The sequence below is a fragment of the Parasteatoda tepidariorum genome, chromosome 6 (assembly GCF_043381705.1).
Source record: "Parasteatoda tepidariorum isolate YZ-2023 chromosome 6, CAS_Ptep_4.0, whole genome shotgun sequence".
NCBI lineage: Eukaryota > Metazoa > Arthropoda > Arachnida > Araneae > Theridiidae > Parasteatoda > Parasteatoda tepidariorum.
Genome location: NC_092209.1, coordinates 80,647,008 through 80,665,491, shown reverse-complemented (window position 1 = coordinate 80,665,491; position 18,484 = coordinate 80,647,008). Strand labels below are relative to the sequence as shown.

Here is an 18,484-nt window from a genome sequence, read left to right as displayed (position 1 = left end):
AAGATTATTTTCAAAGTTTCAAGTATTTATGCAGCTGGTAACATGGTAAACAATAGTTTTGAAAATATTTTGAATGCAGTAGTCTTGAAATTAAGAAAAATTGGTTGAATGTTTAGATTAAACTTCATTTTAATACTAAAAAAATAATTTTTTCTATACATACAGCATTAAACTATNATTAAAATTAACTGAAAACAGAGTTAGTTTCAGTTTTAGAAGTAAAAATCGATTATACGACGTTATCGTTTATACGACGTTTTTCGGTGGTCCCTTCGGCGTCGTATAAACGATGCTCCACTGTATATATATTTGTTAATCTGTTTCAAACAAAAAAATCTTTATTTTTAATGCTATTTCCCTTCTCTTAATTTTACTGTTTATTTGCTGATTTTCCAGACCGTAAGTGCAAATCTCCCATTTATCAATTTTTAAAAGCAAAAGTAAATTCAAATTGAAGCAGAAAGTTATTTAATATTGTGTTGTCAGATTGGTTGCTCGTTTGGAGATGCATACTGATGTATGAAGGGGTTCGTGGTAGTACAGCTGAAGTCTTGAGGAAAAGTCTGCTTTCTTTAGTCTGCAAACAGTAGCAGACAAATGCTAAGCCGCTTAATATTTTCTTTCAGAAAATAAATTTACATATGTTAGAAAAGTTGAGCATTAGCCTTTCCATATGATTTTTTCTTTGGTTTTGTTCTGTCCTGTGATTTTATGATTGTCTTTTGAATGATGTAATGAAATACAAAAAACATCTAAAATTTTTAAAAGAAAACAAAATTTAAAATTTTTTAAGAATTAAATTTTTTTTTCAAAATTCAATTAATTGATTTAGTACATATTTAATAAATTTTTTTTAGCTATTTGTATTTCATTGATGTACTTAAGTGTTTGTTTTGCATTTTAACTTCATACAATATTCTTTTATAGAAATTAAAGTGGGTATTTGGATATCAAACAAGGGTCTTCCCTGTTAGTTTATCTTCTCCATCTCTGAAAAATGTTTTCTTTGTTGCTGGTGCTACAGGAATTTGTTATGATTGGATTAATTGCACACAGCATATGTTATTTGGTCATGTAAGTTTTTATTTTTAAAATAGTTTTAAATTTTATTAATAATATTTTGAAAAAAAAATTATTAATTAATTATAATTAAAATTAATTGTTAATTATAAAATTAAAAATATTTTGAGTTTCCAATTGTCAAAATATATGCAAATGCCAAATTCTCCACTTTTTTCAAAATATTTAATATAATAGTAGAGAATTAAAAACTATAATACTAAATTTTGAAGAATTTTACTTTTCTCAACTTTTTTAAAGGTTAACCACGATGAAGTTGTTCTAAAGTTGCATTTTATATGAGAAATATTTACATGTATTATTAAATAACTTTAAATCAAATAATTATACTCTGTTCATTGAGGATTGATAGCAGAAATAAGTATATAGGTTTGTTGTTTATAGTAGCTGAAATTACCTAGTACTTCTGTTGGTTTCTGGCTGAATTGGTAATTATACCTGAATTGGTTACTAAACAGAATAGAGCTCAAGGTTTGCCATAACCTTGGCGCCATTCATTCAAAGATAATGTTCAGTTTTCACTAAATAATAAAATGTAAGACTTAATTTGTATTTTTACAATATAAGTTTTGCCTGCAAAGTAGTCTAGTAAGTTAGCTTTTTTGAATGTGTATGTATATAGTATTTATATTTTGGAATTGCGTGGTATGTTTTCTGATATACCATTTTTCTACTTCATGTTTATGTTTATATATATATATATATATTAAAATTAGGTATCCCATTTAATAAACTATTGTCATCGAACTATATGTGACTATAAAAGTTTCCTAATATACTTTTTTTATTTAACAATATAAGTTAAAAACGAAAATAAAACGATGACTCTAACCATTGAGAAATTTTTACTACTCTAAGGAATATCAAGAACACGTATGAATGCATAAATAATTTTTTTGACAGCTATTATCCGAAAAGTTCGAGCATTCAACTCATTTCTTACAACAAGTATAAGCAGCAAAGTTTTCATATCCTTTAGTTGAGATTTTCGAGATATGTGTGCCGCGTGACGTCATGATGTGAGACAGTTTTGGTGTCGTAAAGCACACGTTTTCTTACATTGCTTTTGGTATTGCCACCAGTCTTGGCGTTCACTAACACTAATACTAACAAGTTGACGTAATCAATAAATTTTATATTATATCAAAAAGATAAGAAACAAATAAGGGTAAAAGAAAAGTTTCTTTTTACGAATCAAACAAAAACTTCATCGAGGTGTGCAGATTTCCAAATAGGGTGGCAACTACTTGACACCAAATTGGTGTAGTGAAAAACACCATACATATGTAAAGTAGCCACCACTACTCTTGTGAAAATAAGATACGATGCCGATATTAACAAAAAAGATTTGATACTTATAAGAGTCAATTAAGTTATTTTTACGACACAATACAGAGTAAAAATTATACGTTTTTGATGTAATTAAAATTAGCTTGTTAATATAGCCTACACACAGTATCGTGGGAATATTAATATGAATGCGAAATAGGCTTAACGAAACTGGATGGAAATTAAATATAACAAGATTATTCAACGCAACGGATGGATTTATATAAATTTTCTCACGAGAACATGATTAGTTTTAATATACACCTAAAAGCATACATGCCTTTTTATAACAATTTTCTTCCGTTTTGGTGAAGTGCTCAGTATAACGTAAGGCGAAATGTAACTTTCACATTCTCTGCTCGATTGCAAACAATATTCCGTTGTCATCTAACGGTTTCCAAACGCACGCAAACTACTTCATGAATGGTGTAAATGCATCCGAGTTTGGTAGGTTGGCACTTTATATACGTCGCACTAGAGCTGCGCAATGGGCTATTGGCGACGGTTTGGGAAACATCCTTGAGGATGATCCGAAGACAATGCCATCGCAATTTCGATACTCTGCAAGGGGGATGACTCCCCTACTTTGGTAGCCTAATGACCTGAGCGAAATCGAGCACTTTACGGTAGAACAGATTAACGAAGACGGATACCGAGCACTCTCGGTCCCTACGCAGGCTGATCAAAGTGATCCCCCTCCTTACTGATCGCAGCCAGTGATGCTTGACTTCGGTGTTCTACAGGGAACCGTGTCTTTACGATCAGTCCACAGCAGGGGGCATCTGAGTTCGGAGTAAACATTATCAATTATAATTGTTGATATTTATCTACACACTTTAAAGTTAATATGAACCCTCTAATCGATATTAACTTGAAATAAATTATTAATTTTCATAATTTTTGAAGCTTTCAACACCAAATTAAGATAGATCTCCACACAACAACTTTTACAATGTAGTTGAGAATGCAAACACAATACCAAATACAGATGGTGCATAGCAATGCCCACCCAAGTCAAAATTCTTGATGGTACCATCAAAACATTTTGATGGTTTATGCTGGTTTCAATGCTATTCATGATGGTCCAACATCATTTGATGGTCACCATCATCCAACATTTTTCATCATGCGTTCATGGTTCTTAATATGCCAGCAAACTTTCATCATTCCATGATGGAAAATGCTACGCTAATGCTATGATGCTTAACCATTAAAAGAAGTTTGATTCTCATGGACCAACAATTCATGGTGGTTCCAACTATACATTTCCATGATGGTTTAATGGAAATTGTTGGTTCTCAGGAATATACCATCAGAACAATTTGGGTTTTTTTATGTTGAACCATCATAAATCAGTCCGAATTCCTGCATTGGGATGGTGGTTGTTCATGATCGTTCCAACATTTGATTTTTAAGATATTATGATGGAAATTCGTGATGATTCAGCTGGAACAAACCATCAAAACAAGTTGCTATTCTTATGTTGGACCATCATAAATCAGTCTGAATTCCTACACTGAGGTGATGGTTACTTATGTTGATTACCATCATGAAATATAATGGTTCATGATGGTTACCATCAAGATTATGTTGGTCCATCTATGGAAAACCATTAAAACTTTTGACTTGGGTATAAAATTCTATCTCTGTCTGTCTCTCTCTTTTTTTTTTCCATTTAAGAAGACGCCATACGACGGGAGAAACCTTTCGTCGTAAATTCTCTTGTCGCATAATGTTATTGTTTAAGAGAACGCTATACCACGGGGGGAAACTTTACATTGCAGATTCTTTTATACCTCCATAACTAATTTAAAATGTTAAGTATAGAAAGAGCGAATTCAGGCAAACTTAGAGTAAGCCACAAAGTTTCAAATACTGAAAATAATTTTTTAACATTTCAAAATTAAAGTATATTATGAGAAGATAACTCAGGAATACGCAATGGAGAAGTTCTCTTCCAATAATTTGTGTACATTTTGATATTTTGAAATTTTTTTATTCAGAAATTGAAACTTCGTGGCTTTCTCTTTTATTTAAAATTTTAAATTAGAAATGGGAGTGAAAAAGAGAATTTGTGACGAAAAGTTCTCCCGTGGTATGGCCTCCTCTTAATATACACAGTCGAATGGATAGAAAATCTTTTTTTTTTCTTTTTCGCAACTTAGCACATTTAATATCTCTTTCACATTCGAACTGCCCACCTTTTTGAAATTGCTTTGAAAGTTTTGAGTTTAATCCTTCAACAGCAGATCAAAAAAATTTTGTTTTACCACACCCTCATTTTAAAAATAATGATAAAAAAAAAAATGCGGGGTTACCAAAATTTTAAAATGGCCCAGTGTTTGCAGCACTGCGCATCTCCGTCTTTTTTTTCTAATGATTCGTTCTATTTTAGGAAATTATAAAGCATTTTAATTTTTTTTGTTGAACAAAATTATTTTTAAATAAATAAATAAATGCATCATAAACACAGTCCGCAAGATACAAGAACATTTTACGAACAATCTGATTTTTAATCTAAAAAAATCTAAAATTTTCACGAAATTGATTGAGTACTTCCTGAGGAATAATAATAGCAATAATTATACATTTGAAATTATGGCATGTAACCAGAATTTCATGATTACTATAGATTGTAAGAAAAAAATTTCATAAAGAAATAATAAAAAATTACTACTGTGATCAGAAACTCAGTGTAAATCAGAAACGTTTTATTTTCAAGGAACTTTTATTGTTGATTTCAGTTTTGTGCCAATATCATGTTTAGTATAAAAATGCAGTTAAAAAGAATAATCACGAGGTTGACAGGAAATTGATGATAAAGGGATGCCTGCAAGTGACGGTGGATATCTCTTTAATTAACTTACATTAATTAACATTCTAACTTATATAGAGAAACTTAGCTCAACTTTCATACTCCATTTTGCTGATTAGTTTGTGCTGACGTCATAGTTCACATGCGTGTGTATGAGAAGTCTTCTTCTTTTTGAAGTGCAAATGTATGTTTTGCTTTGTTTTTTTCTTACTTTATGGAATAATTTTTTTTGCTTTTAAGATTTTTCCGTTTTTTTAAAACTTTTTCTTATGAATTTTTAATGGTATTTTTCATTTTAAGTACATTTTTTTCGCGAATTATTATTAATTTTTTTAATACATAAACGAGTATAAATTTTGTGTAGAATATTGCTATTTTAAATACCTTTCAGTAACAAATGTTGATCTTGAACAGAGTTTCTCAAAATATGAATAATGTTTTGTACAATAGACAATTTTTAAACTTAAAAAAATTAATGAAAAAACATTGCAAGCAATCCAATTTTGCTGTTTATAAAGATTGCTCATAATAATTTATAAATTTATTTCTATCTTCATTAGAAATTAATTTACGTTTCATTTTTTACAAAAATTATAAATTTGTTCCTAATTTCATTTTTAAATATATTTGTTAATGCAAGTTGCAATTTTGTTTCAGAGAAAAAAAGCCAACATAAAACATGTTTCGAAAATTTAAGGAAGTTATTTTTAAATTTTCATTTTTAATGGTTTTTAATCATTTTTTTTCTTCATTTTTAACGGCATTTTTTAAATTTTTTTTGCGTTATTAACCATCTAGCCGTATAAAAATTATAAAAATAACATATCATTCACTAAAAAAATAGTAAGACAAAAGTAAAAAAATAAAGGAAAAAAATAAAGGTTATTTCATCTCCTTTGCCTCCAAAGTAAAAATATTCAGAATTCGACATTTTTTAACGGCATTTTTTTTCAACAATTTTTTAGGTTATCAATCATCTAGCTCATAACAATCATAAATAGCATATCATTCACTAAAATATAAAAAGATGAAAAATAAAAAAAAGGAAGATAGAGAGAAATAAATAGAAAGAAATAGAAAAAAAAAAGAAAAAGAAGGGTTATTTTATCCCCCTTGCCTCTAAAGCGAAAATATTCAAAATACGACATTTTTTTAAACAATTTTTTAGGTCATCAACCATCTAGCCCTGCTCATAACAATCATAAAGGTAGCATATCATTCACTGAAGAAATAATAAGTTGAAAAAAAAGAAAAAAAAGAAAGAAAGAAAGAAAGAAATAGAAAGATAGAAAAAGTAAGGTTATTTAATCTCCGTTGCCTCTAAAGTAAAAATATGCAGAATTCGACATTTTTAACGGCATTTTTTTAAAAAAAATTCTAGGTTATCAACCATCTAGCCCCTCATCATAACAATCATAAAAATAGCATATCATTCAATAAAAAAAATAGTAAGATAATAAATAAAAAAAAAGGAAGAATGAAGAAAAAGCTTATTTGATCTCCCTTTCCTCTAAAGTAAAAATATTCGGAATACGACATTTTTTAACGGCATTTTTTTAAACAATTTTTTAGGTTATCAACCCTCTAGCCCTGCTCATAACAATCATAAAAATACCATATCAGCCACTAAAACAAAATAGTAAGATAAAAAGTAAAAAAAAAAGTAAAAAAAAGAAACAAAGAAAAAGAAAGGTTATTTCATTTCCCTTGCCTCTAGAGTAAAAATATTCAGAATGAATTCGACATTTTGTAAAAAAAATTTTAGGTTATCAACCATTTAGCCCTGCTCAATACAATCGTAAAAGTAGCATATCATTCACTTAAAGAATTGGCAGGATAAAAAGTAAATAAAAAGAAAGAAGGAAAGAAAAAAAATGTTATTTCATCTCCCTTGACTCTAAAGTAAAAATATTCAGAATACGACATTTTTAAACGGCATTTTTTTAACAATTTTTTAGGTCATCAACCATTTAGTCCTGCTCATAACAATCATAAGAATAGCATATCATTCACTAAAAAAATAGTAAAAATAAAAAGTAAAAAAAAAAAAAAGAAAGAAAACGAAAGAAAGAAAAAAAAAAAAGAAAGGTTATTTCGTCTCCCTTGCCTCTAAAGTAAAAATATTCAGAATGCGACGTTTTTTAACGTAATAGTAAAATAAAAAAAAAAANTAGTCCTGCTCATAACAATCATAAGAATAGCATATCATTCACTAAAAAAATAGTAAAAATAAAAAGTAAAAAAAAAAAAAAGAAAGAAAACGAAAGAAAGAAAAAAAAAAAAGAAAGGTTATTTCGTCTCCCTTGCCTCTAAAGTAAAAATATTCAGAATGCGACGTTTTTTAACGTAATAGTAAAAAAAAAAAAAAAAAAAAATAAAAAAAAAGGAAAGAAAGAAATAGAAAGATAGAAAAAGAAAGGTTATTTCATCTCCTTTGCCTCTAAAGTAGAAATATTCAGAACGGCATTTATAACGGCATTATTTATATTATGAGAATATTTTAACGGCATTTTTTTAACATTTTTTTAGGTCATCATCTATGTAGCTCTGCTCATAACAATCATTAAATAAGCATATCATTCACTTAAAAATATAAAAAGATATTGAGTAAAAAAAGAAAGAAAGAAAAGGAAAGCAATAGAAAGAAAGAAAGAAAGGTTATTTCATTTCCCTCGCCTCTAAAAATATTTAGAATACAATTTGTTCGAATAAACCGTAGAAAATGAGCAGGCGTGAGGAAATTTCTCCGCCTCATTCGACTAATCGAATACTCCTCAATGGCAGATGTTATCAACACTTTAATCTCCGCCCCAATGAAAAATTCCTATTGTTCTGAGCACACAATTCGCCAATTTCAAAAAGGCATTAATTAATCACACTAATTGTTCATGACCCAAATATAGAGACTACCAAATACGATGAAGGAAGTTTCTATTCAACCTATAATTAATTATTCCTTTCTGATAACACTTTTTACTAGAAAGAAAGAATAAAAGTAAGAAAAGAGTTCAAATGTTTAGACTCATAGAAATAAGCAAGAGCTCATTTAAGTGTTTGTCAAGTGCTCACAGCCGTTCTGTGAGGGGTTAAACAAGTATACTTAATTTGCATACCACCTTAACAGGTCGCACATCAAGGTAACAAAAAGTTGAAAATGATGGCAACAAAATTAAAACAGGGAATAGGACAAAAATGGACTGTATAAATGAATTTCCTTATAAAGGCTCCCGAAAGGAAGCGTTAAGTGTTATAGCACATAAAATCTGTTAAGCTTACTCTATAACATCCTGGCTCCAAAAAATGTCTGATTTTTGAAGACCTCTACTTATTTTTTATTTTATTTTATAACCTTCGTTGAACGGCAGACACAATTTTTGGGTTTACGACTATTAATGTTCAACTCCGTAGTCTTGTAATTTTGAACTCATTCCAGATGACAAGGGAACTCCTGGATCAAGTAGTGGGAGAAATTTGCCTTCGTGGAGGACTTTTTTTGATGGAACTAACCCACATTTGCGTTACATGGAGAGGAAGACCACGAGAACCTCCCAAGGTTTGCCTGACAGCAAACGGACTCTAACCCATGATCCGTCTACCACTGAGGATATTTTAAGTCAACACTGTGGTCGGTGCAAACCGGATGCGGATTCATTTTGAGCAGACATCCCCGGCATTCAAACCCGGTTCACCTCATTGGAAGGCGAACGCTCTGTCCCCTGAGCCATCACGGCTCGGACCTCTGTTTGCCGTCGATTAGAGGTACATATATTGTCTTATATTTGTCATATATTTATGTCATATATTTTTGTCATTATTTGTCATATATTGTCATATATTTATGTCGATTTGAGGTACATATATTGTCTTGGCGTAGAAAAATCGAAGACCGGCAGAATTCGCAAAAAGCGACAACAGAAAATTCTGCCGTTTTTTCAAGGAACTATTATTCGGACTAGAACAAATGGAAGCATTATATTTTTAAGATTTCAACAGCATCTGTAAAAACTGTTGTCTAATACAATATTTTATACATAAGGTTTTTTTTTTCTTCCTGCAGCTGTGGATTCTATTCAACGGGAATAAGTAATAAAAAGGGAAAGCAAAAACCGTGCATGAAGCAGTTAAATATTGCAATTCCAAAGGAAAGTTGCGCAATGCAGCAGAAATTCTATAAGAAAATTTAAACCAATAGAAAATTTTAAAGAAGAAAACAATGAAAATATAAAAATGACAACCGAAGCTGACGTCTTGAGGTTGTACCAGCTCCGGAAATCATAAAAGCTCAAAAGGTTCATTCTCACAAAAAGGTGATTTTTTAAGTTCCTTAGTAATAAATATTAGGAAACGCAGTTGATTTCTTAATATTTTTCTTCATCATTTTTCGCAAAGCTCTAATTAACAAATCATATGCATTTCTGCTAAATGTATTTAATATTTCACTCTTATTTTTTAATAAACATAATTTCAAAGTCCCCTCCGTGGACGTCCCTCCGTCTGCCACTCAAAATAGTTTTGAATGGCTGTTAAACAATTTAAATATTATTTTAATGATTTTTGTAGTTTTAACTAGTTAAATGTTTATAATAACTTTTTATTTGATATTTTTTTAAAGAAAATTTATTTTTATAAAATAAATGACCAGTAAACTTTGTCCATCAAAAATGAAATCTCCCTCCATGGACAATTAATATAGTTCGGTAAATATGCAATAAAGGGCAGCATATGCAAAATCCCTATAAGACAGCAGGTGGGAAAGGTAACCATTCTATTTTCTAATGTTAACTTATCAGTTGTTTTTGTTCGCTTTGGTGTCAGTTTTGGATTGTTGTGTTCAACTGGGGTTTGACAAAGTTCTCACCGTATACTCCGTGGACATCATAAAGAAGGTAAGAGAAAATTATTTCATTTTTGATAGATGAATTTTAGATTGCAAAAATAGTATATTTAATAAAAAGAACTGCCCCATTTTTGTAACTNCTGATAACACTTTTTACTAGAAAGAAAGAATAAAAGTAAGAAAAGAGTTCAAATGTTTAGACTCATAGAAATAAGCAAGAGCTCATTTAAGTGTTTGTCAAGTGCTCACAGCCGTTCTGTGAGGGGTTAAACAAGTATACTTAATTTGCATACCACCTTAACAGGTCGCACATCAAGGTAACAAAAAGTTGAAAATGATGGCAACAAAATTAAAACAGGGAATAGGACAAAAATGGACTGTATAAATGTATTTCCTTATAAAGGCTCCCGAAAGGAAGCGTTAAATGTTTTAGCACATAAAATCTGTTAAGCTTACTCTATAACATTCTGGCTCCAAAAAATGTCTCATTTTTGTAGACCTCTGTTTATTTTTAATTTTATTTTATAACCTTCGTTGAACGGCAGACAAATTTTTGGGTTTACGACTATTAATGTTCAACTCCGTCGCCTCGTAATTTTGAACCCATTCCAGATGACAAGGGAACTCCTAGATCAAGTAGTGGGAGAAATTTGCCTTCGTGGAGGACTTTTTTTGATGGAGCTAACCCACATTTGCGTTACATGGATAGGAAGATCACGAGAACCTCCCAAGGTTAGCCTGGCGGCAAAGGGACTCTAACCCATGATTCGCCTACCACTGAGGATATTTTAAGTCAGCACTGTGGTCGGTGCAAGCCGGATGCGGATTCATTTTGACCAGACATCTCCGGCATTCAAACCCGGTTCACCTCATTGGAAGGCGAACGCTCTGTCCCCTGAGCCATCACGGCTCAGACCTCTGTTTATATGTCGATTTGAGGTACATATATTGTCTTGGCGTAGAAAAATCGAAGACCGGCAGAATTCGCAAAAAACGGCAACAGAAAATTCTGCCGTTTTTTCAAGGAACAGGAATTCATTCGGACTAGAACAAATGGAAGTATTATATTTTTAAGATTTAAACAGCATCAGTAAAAATTGTTGTCTAATGCAGTCGAATCCCGTTTTAGCGAATTCCTAGGGAACGAAGCAATCGCTACGCAATAACGAAAATTCGTTATACCGATATTGCGAATTTCTGTATTAACCAAAATTATTTCGTCGCATTGGAATTTTTTGCATGAAAAAGATATTAAATACTACATTTAATGACAGTTTTGATCTATTTGTACTCTGCATTTAGAAAATATAAAATCAATATTTTAAGAGCTCGCAAAAACAATTAAATTGAAAAGAACAATGGATTTATTACCACTTACCTATCAGAAATTACGCAAACTGTAATTTTTTTCAGTACAAATGAATTAGAAAAAGTAGAAATTACAAACTTCTCCAAATTATGCACATTTTCTGATTTTTCATCTTTTATTAAACTTTTTATTTTGAGGATGCAAAAATATTTGAATTCTGAGATCATTGTGTACTTTTGAAGAATGGAAAAGTGTTTTTAATCACGAGAGAAAATGAGAATTATTGCTTATTTTCATCTTCGTTAAATCGGGCCACGAGTTTCGTAATATCGGTATTTTTAATCCCTCGTTTCTATGGAGATTCCTTTGGGGTTTTGGAAAATATTCGTTACATTGAAATTTTCGATATGTCGGATTTCACTAAAACGGGATTTGACTGCATTTAATATTTTATACATTAGGTTTTCTTTTCCTGAAGCCGTGGATTCTATTCAACGGGAATAAGTAGTAAAAAGGGAAAGCAAAAACCATGCATAAAGCAGTTAAATATTGCAATTCCAAAGGAAAAATGCGCAATGCAGCAGAAATTTTATAAGAAAATTTAAACCAATAGAAAATTTTAAAGAAGAAAACAATGAAAATATAAAAATGACAACCGAAGCTGAAGTCTTGAGGCTGTACCAGCTCCGGAAATCATAAAAGCTCAAAAGAGTCATTCTCACAAAAAGGTGATTTTTTAAGTCCCTTAGTAATAAATATTAGGAAGAACAGCAGATTTCTTAATATTTTTCTTCATCATTTTTCGTAAAGCTCTAACTAACAAATCATATGCATTTCTGCTAAATGTATTTAATATTTCATTCTTATTTTTTAATAAACATACCTAAAATCCTCTCCGAGGACGTCCCTACGTCTGCGACTCAAAATAATTTTGAATGGCTGTTAAACAATTTAAATGTTATTTTAATGATTTTTGTAGTTTTAACTAGTTAAATGTTTATAATAACTTTTTATTTGATATTTTTTTAAAGAAAATTTATTTTTATAAAATAAATGACCAGTAAACTTGTCCATCAAAAGTGAAATCTCCCTCCATGGACAATTAATATAGTTCGGTAAATATGCAATAAAGGGCAGTATATGCGAAATCCCTCTAAGACTGCAGGTGGGAAAGGTAACCATTCTATTTTCCGATGTTAACTATCAGTTGTTTTTGTTCTCTTTGGTGTCAGTTTTGGATTGTTGTGTTCAACTGGGGTTTGACAAAGTTCTCACCGTATACGCCGTGGACATCATAAAGAAGGTAAGAGAAAATTATTTCATTTTTGATTTATGAATTTTAGATTGCAAAAATAGTATATTTAATAAAAAGAACTGCGCCGTTTTTGTAACTTTAAAATCAAAAATCAGAAAAATTCAAGAACTAGTTTTTGTCTCCTCCGTGGATTTCCCCTTCGTGGACATAACAAATCCACGGAGGAGAAGACACAGTCAATGGAAGAGACAATGTGTTAGATAACCATAATACAATTTTAATAATTAAAAAACTATTTTCTTTTAATTGATATTTTTTAAAATGGAACAAATTTGCTAATTTGTTTGTATTTTTAAAGAAAATCAATTAAGTTTAACTTTTTCTTATCGGAGAAGTAAATATTGGCAATTTTTCAAAATAATTTCTGTGATGTTTAGCATTTTTTTTTCTCCTCAAATTTTAGGAAAATAATGGCAAAACCAAAATGTAAAAAAAGAAAGCAATCAAATGTTCAAATGGAAAAGAGAAGGGAACAGAAAAAACTTAGTATGAGACAAGCTAGACAGAAATTAAAAGAAAACCTTATATTGCTTGAAGAAAGTAAAAAAAAAAGAAAAAAAAAAAAAAAAAAAAAAAAAAAAAAAAAAAAAAAAAAAAAAAAAAGAAACTTTAAAATTTGTATCAGAAAAAGATTTAACAGAAAAATCGTGATTAAATGTACTTAAATTTCTAGAAATTGATAGAGCAGGCCATTTGTGCCCAGGGAAAAAAGAAACAATAACAAGAAGAAAAGAGAAAAAACAAAAACGTTATTTGGATGACAGTATGTTTAACTGGCATTAAATGTTCATAAAAGAGTACCCTCAACACTCAACTTTCATGTGGAGTCTGAATTTTTATTTCAATAGTCTTTACATTTTAATTTATTAATTTTCAGTTACTTAAAAAATTGTACACCTAGGTTAAAAATGGATGTTTCCTTTCATAGCAGCATGATTAATCGGAAGTAGCTCTATCTCTAATAATGAAATATTTTATTATTTACTTATTAATGTTAAACTCATATCAGTTGTAACCAATAATTAATGAATTAGTCTTCATTGACATTTTATATTTTATAACATAAAATGTCTCCTCCGTTGACTATTACATCTCCTCCGTGGACAAGGCAGAATTTAAGATATTTTAAATCTTGCAAAAAATAAAATAGAGAACTTGACCATTATTATAAGGACATATAACAAAAACAAATAAAGGCATTTATGTAATTTTTATCACTTTTTTAATTACTTTCATTTAAGAAACTTTTTCAGTCTATTTATACCTTTTCAGTGAGAATGACCTAAAAACCTTTCTTCTATCGAGAGAGTAAGACAAATGTCTAAAAATTTCTCTTTCTGTACCCCAAAGGTTTTGTAAGAATTTCAGGAAAAGAGAGAAGAAATACAAAATACAAAAACAAAACACAAAAGTAAGTTACATAAACTAATTACTAAGGCCCGGATTTTGATGACATTTGCATTTTTTTTGCATTTTTTTGCATTTTTTGCATTTTTGGACATTTTTTGTCTTTTAGAGCATTTTGTAAGATTTATAGGGCATTTTTCTTTAAATTTTGGGGCGTATTTTGCATTTTAATGCATTTTTTAAAGTTTTTTGTTAATTTTTTCCAATTTTTATTATTTTTTATCAATTTTCATTATTACACTGGCTTCCAAACAATGAAGAAAATCTATAGGATATTAACAGGTGAAGCAAAATCTTTTCAAATTGAAGAAGAATTGTCAGTAAGTGAGACCGTCTTTTTCAAGACATCAGTAGTCACCTATAACATCAGTAGACGTTGAAAGAAGCTTCTGCAGGAACGAAAATATACTTTCAGACAAGAGACACTCGCTTACATTTCAAATTATCAAAAAACATTTAATAATCCAATGTAATTCTGATGTTCAGTAATATTATGAGATGGAAGTTGTTATATCCATAAAAGTTTCTATACAAAATAAAAATATTTTGGTGTCAATATATTTTCCTTTATTTGTTATTTTAGGATATGAAACATATTTTTCAAACTTCAATGAACGTAGAACAAGTATTGCATTGCTTTATATTTTTTAAATGACTCATAATAATTTTAAAGACCAAAATGTTTTTTAATTCAATATTTTTGCTTTATTTAAGGCATTTTTTGCGCAATTTCTGCATTTTTAAGGGCATTTTTTGCCCTTTTTAAGGGAATTTTTTGCACTTTTTAAGGGCATTAGTTGAGATTTTTTAGGTCATCAAAATCCGGGCTCTACTAATTACAAAAGGAAAACATTGTTGAAAAAACCTACTTAAAAAAGGTCCTATTTCAAGCCAAAGCACACAACTTTCTGAAAATCTTTAACCGAACTGAAATTTGAAAACTACGCCCACATTTAATGCGCAGAAAAAAAAAGAAAAAAAAAAGAAAAGCAAGAATAGGTTTTGTGTTTTTACGACTTCTGGAGCTGGTACCCCCTTGACGGCGTCAGCTGCGGTTAATTTTTATATTTTCATTTTTATATTTTCATTGTTTTCTTCTTTAAAATTTTCTACGGGAATTAGTAAGCATTAAAAAAAATGTGCATTTCAAAACTATTTAAAAATGTGCCACGATTGCAGTTGAAATAAATGTCCAAGAGTTGATCATTGCTTTTCATTGAACATACTTGATTCTTTTTTTTGTGATATTCAAATCTAATTTATTACTATAAGAATGCACTGAGCAGCGTTGGCTAAGGGATAGAGCGTTCGACTTTCAATGAGGCGAACCGGGTTTGAATTCCAGTCGATACGAATTCCGCATCCGGCTTTCACCTACCACAGTGCTGACGGGAAATATCCTCAGTGGTAGACGGTTCATGGGTTATAGTCCCCCTGCCGTCAGGTTAACCGTGGGAGGTTCCCGTGGTCTTCCTCTCCATGTATCGCAAATGCGGGTTCAAAAAGTCTTCCACGAAAGCAAATTTTTCCCCAATACTTAATCCATGGTGCTTCCCTTGTCTTCTGGATTGGGTTCAAAATTACAAGGCTACGGAGTTAAACATTAGTAGTCGTAAATCCAAAAATTGGGTCGGATGTTCAACAACGGTTAGAAAATATAAAATATTAAAAAAAATAAAAAGCATGAAAAAAAATATATAAAAAAAATAAAAATATATATAAAAAAATAAAATATAAGATTAATCCGGGGTTTTTAAACAAAATAGCCTGTGATTATTTGTTAAATCCAATTGAATCTTTTCGTTTCAGAAAATGATAAGGGTTTCAGCTTCAAGCATTACCGATGTTTTACCCACAGCAATGCACTTTCAATACAGAATTTTAATTCTTTCAGCTTTTTAATTTTCATTGGGAAGAAATTTTTGCAATCACTTCCCCCCATTTTGTTTTGTTTGCTTGTTTTATAAGAATAATCTGGGGATTTTAAATCCAATAGCTACTGATTATTTGCGAAATCCAATTGAATCTTTTCGTTTCAGAAAATGACTAAAGGTTTCAGCTTCAAGTATTACCGGCGTTTTACTAACAGAAAAAAAAGACAGAAATGCACTCTCATTTCAGATTTTTAATTTTTTGAGCTTTTTAATTTTTATTAGGAAGAAATTGAGAGATGTTTTAAATAGGAGTTTCAGCAATCCCTTCCCGCCATTTTGTTTTGTTTGCTTGTTTCATAAGAATAATCTGGGGATTTTAAACCCAATAGCTACTGATTATTTGCGAAATCCAATTGAATCTTTTCGTTTCAGAAAATGACTAAAGGTTTCAGCTTCAAGAACTACCGGTGTTTAACTAGCACTAATGCACTTTCAATTCAGATTTTTAATTTATTCAGTTTTTTGATTTTTATTAGGAAGAAACTTAGAGAAGTTTTAAATAAGAGTTCCAGCAATTACCTCTCCCTATTTGTTTCGTTTGCTTGGTTTATAAGAATAATCCGGGGATTTTACAATAAATAGCCTATGATTATTTGTTAAATCCAATTGAATCTTTTCTTTTCAGAAAATAAGTGAGGGGTTTCAGCCTCAAGTATTACCGATCTTTTACCCACAGCGATGAGGTAAACAAACCCTCATCACCTGCCAGCGATATACTTTGTAGCTAAAAACCTCATTGATATTAATGAAATCAACCCTCGGGCACTTCCGTCAACAAGATAAATGTTAGCAATTCTATTTTATCGACGGCTATTATCTACCCTCTAAGTAATTTTAGTCTACCAACTGACTTGGTTGGTATAAAGTAACACTAAAATTTACAGTACTAATAAGAAATACCGTTTTATTTAACCACTTTGTTTATAAGGACAATGAAAGCAAATCTTTTTCATGTTATACCCAGAAATAAAATTAATAATACTAATAGTATTCAAGAAAAAAACTATTTCTGATTTGTAATAGCTGAACTTTATTCATTAATTTTTATTTTTTATTTTTTTAAGTATTCAGTTAAATAAAGGGGAGAATAACAATTTATTTTAAAGGTAATATCATATCCTGTTTTTATCCCCACCCTTTTAACGTTACTTATACGCGTTCTTATATATCGCATTTATATGAATTTCAGTTAAAGATAATCAACTGAATTAGCAACTGAACTAATTAACATTATAATTAACTGAAGATAATCAACTGAATAAGGTTGCAGTATTTGCGAGATATTTCAAATGTTTAAAGCTCAAGTATAAAGCTAATCTTCGTTTATAATTGTGCCTTGCAATAAAATTACATTTTCTTGCAAGTTATTTTATTTCAAGAGCCACAATGAAATGTAATTTGATTTTTGCAATAGAATGTAATTTGATTTTTGCAATAAAATGTAATTAGAAAAACATTCAAAATTTTTTTAGTATTTTATACAGTTTTCGGAAATAGAGTAATCTTTGTTTATATTTGCGTCTCGCAATAAAATGCAATTCGATTTTTGCAATAAAATGTTATGTGATTTTTGCAATAAAATGTTACGTGATTTTTGCAATAAAATGAAATTTGATAAACATTAAAAAAGAAATTTTGTAAGATTTTATTTCACTGAAAACAATTCAGTATTTTATACAGTGGTCGGAAGTTGAGTAATCTTTGTTTATAATTGTGGCCTGCAATGAAATTACATTTTATTGCAAGTCATTTTATTACAGGAGCCACAATAAAACGTAATTTGATTTTTGCAATTAAATGTTATTTAATAAACATTTAAAAAGAAATTTTGCAAGATTGTATTTCACTGAAAACAATTTANCAATAGATTGTAATTTGATTTTTGCAATAAAATGTAATTTGAAAAACATTTAAAAAAATTTTTGTAAGATTTTATTTCACTGAAAACAATTTAGTATTTTATACAGTGGTCGGAAGTAGAGTAATCTTTGTTTATATTTGCGGCTTGCAATAAAATGTAATTCGATTTTTGCAATAAAATGTTATGTGATTTTTGCAATAAAATGAAATTTGATAAAGATTTAAAAAGAAATTTTGTAAGATTTTATTTCACTGAAAACAATTCAGTATTTTATACAGTGGTCGGAAGTTGAGTAATCTTTGTTTATAATTGTGGCCTGCAATGAAATTACATTTTATTGCAAGTCATTTTATTACAGGAGCCACAATAAAATGTAAATTGATTTTTGCAATGAAATGTTATTTGATAAACATTTAAAAAGAAATTTTGCAAGATTTTATTTCACTGAAAACAATTTAGTATTTTATACAGTGGTCGGAAGTAGAGTAATCTTTGTTAATAATTGTGGCCTGCAATGAAATTAAATTTTATTGCAAGTCATTTCATTACAGGAGCCACAATAAAATGTAATTTGATTTTTGCAATAAAATGTAATTT

General features: G+C 29.7%; 1 protein-coding gene and 1 long non-coding RNA gene across 2 annotated transcripts in view; one reads left to right on the top strand and one right to left on the bottom strand.

Moving 5' to 3' along the window:
* LOC139425934 (uncharacterized) overlaps positions 1-13,292 on the top strand; it is a 79,333-nt gene extending 66,041 nt beyond the window's left edge. The window contains exon 2 of the long non-coding RNA XR_011637071.1: positions 13,227-13,292. This is a non-coding gene — a long non-coding RNA (uncharacterized lncRNA). The remainder of the gene's footprint in view (positions 1-13,226) is intronic.
* Positions 1-18,484, bottom strand: part of LOC107452260 (Iroquois homeobox protein 6a) — a 78,371-nt gene that overhangs the window by 43,887 nt on the left and 16,000 nt on the right. The window lies entirely within an intron of this gene.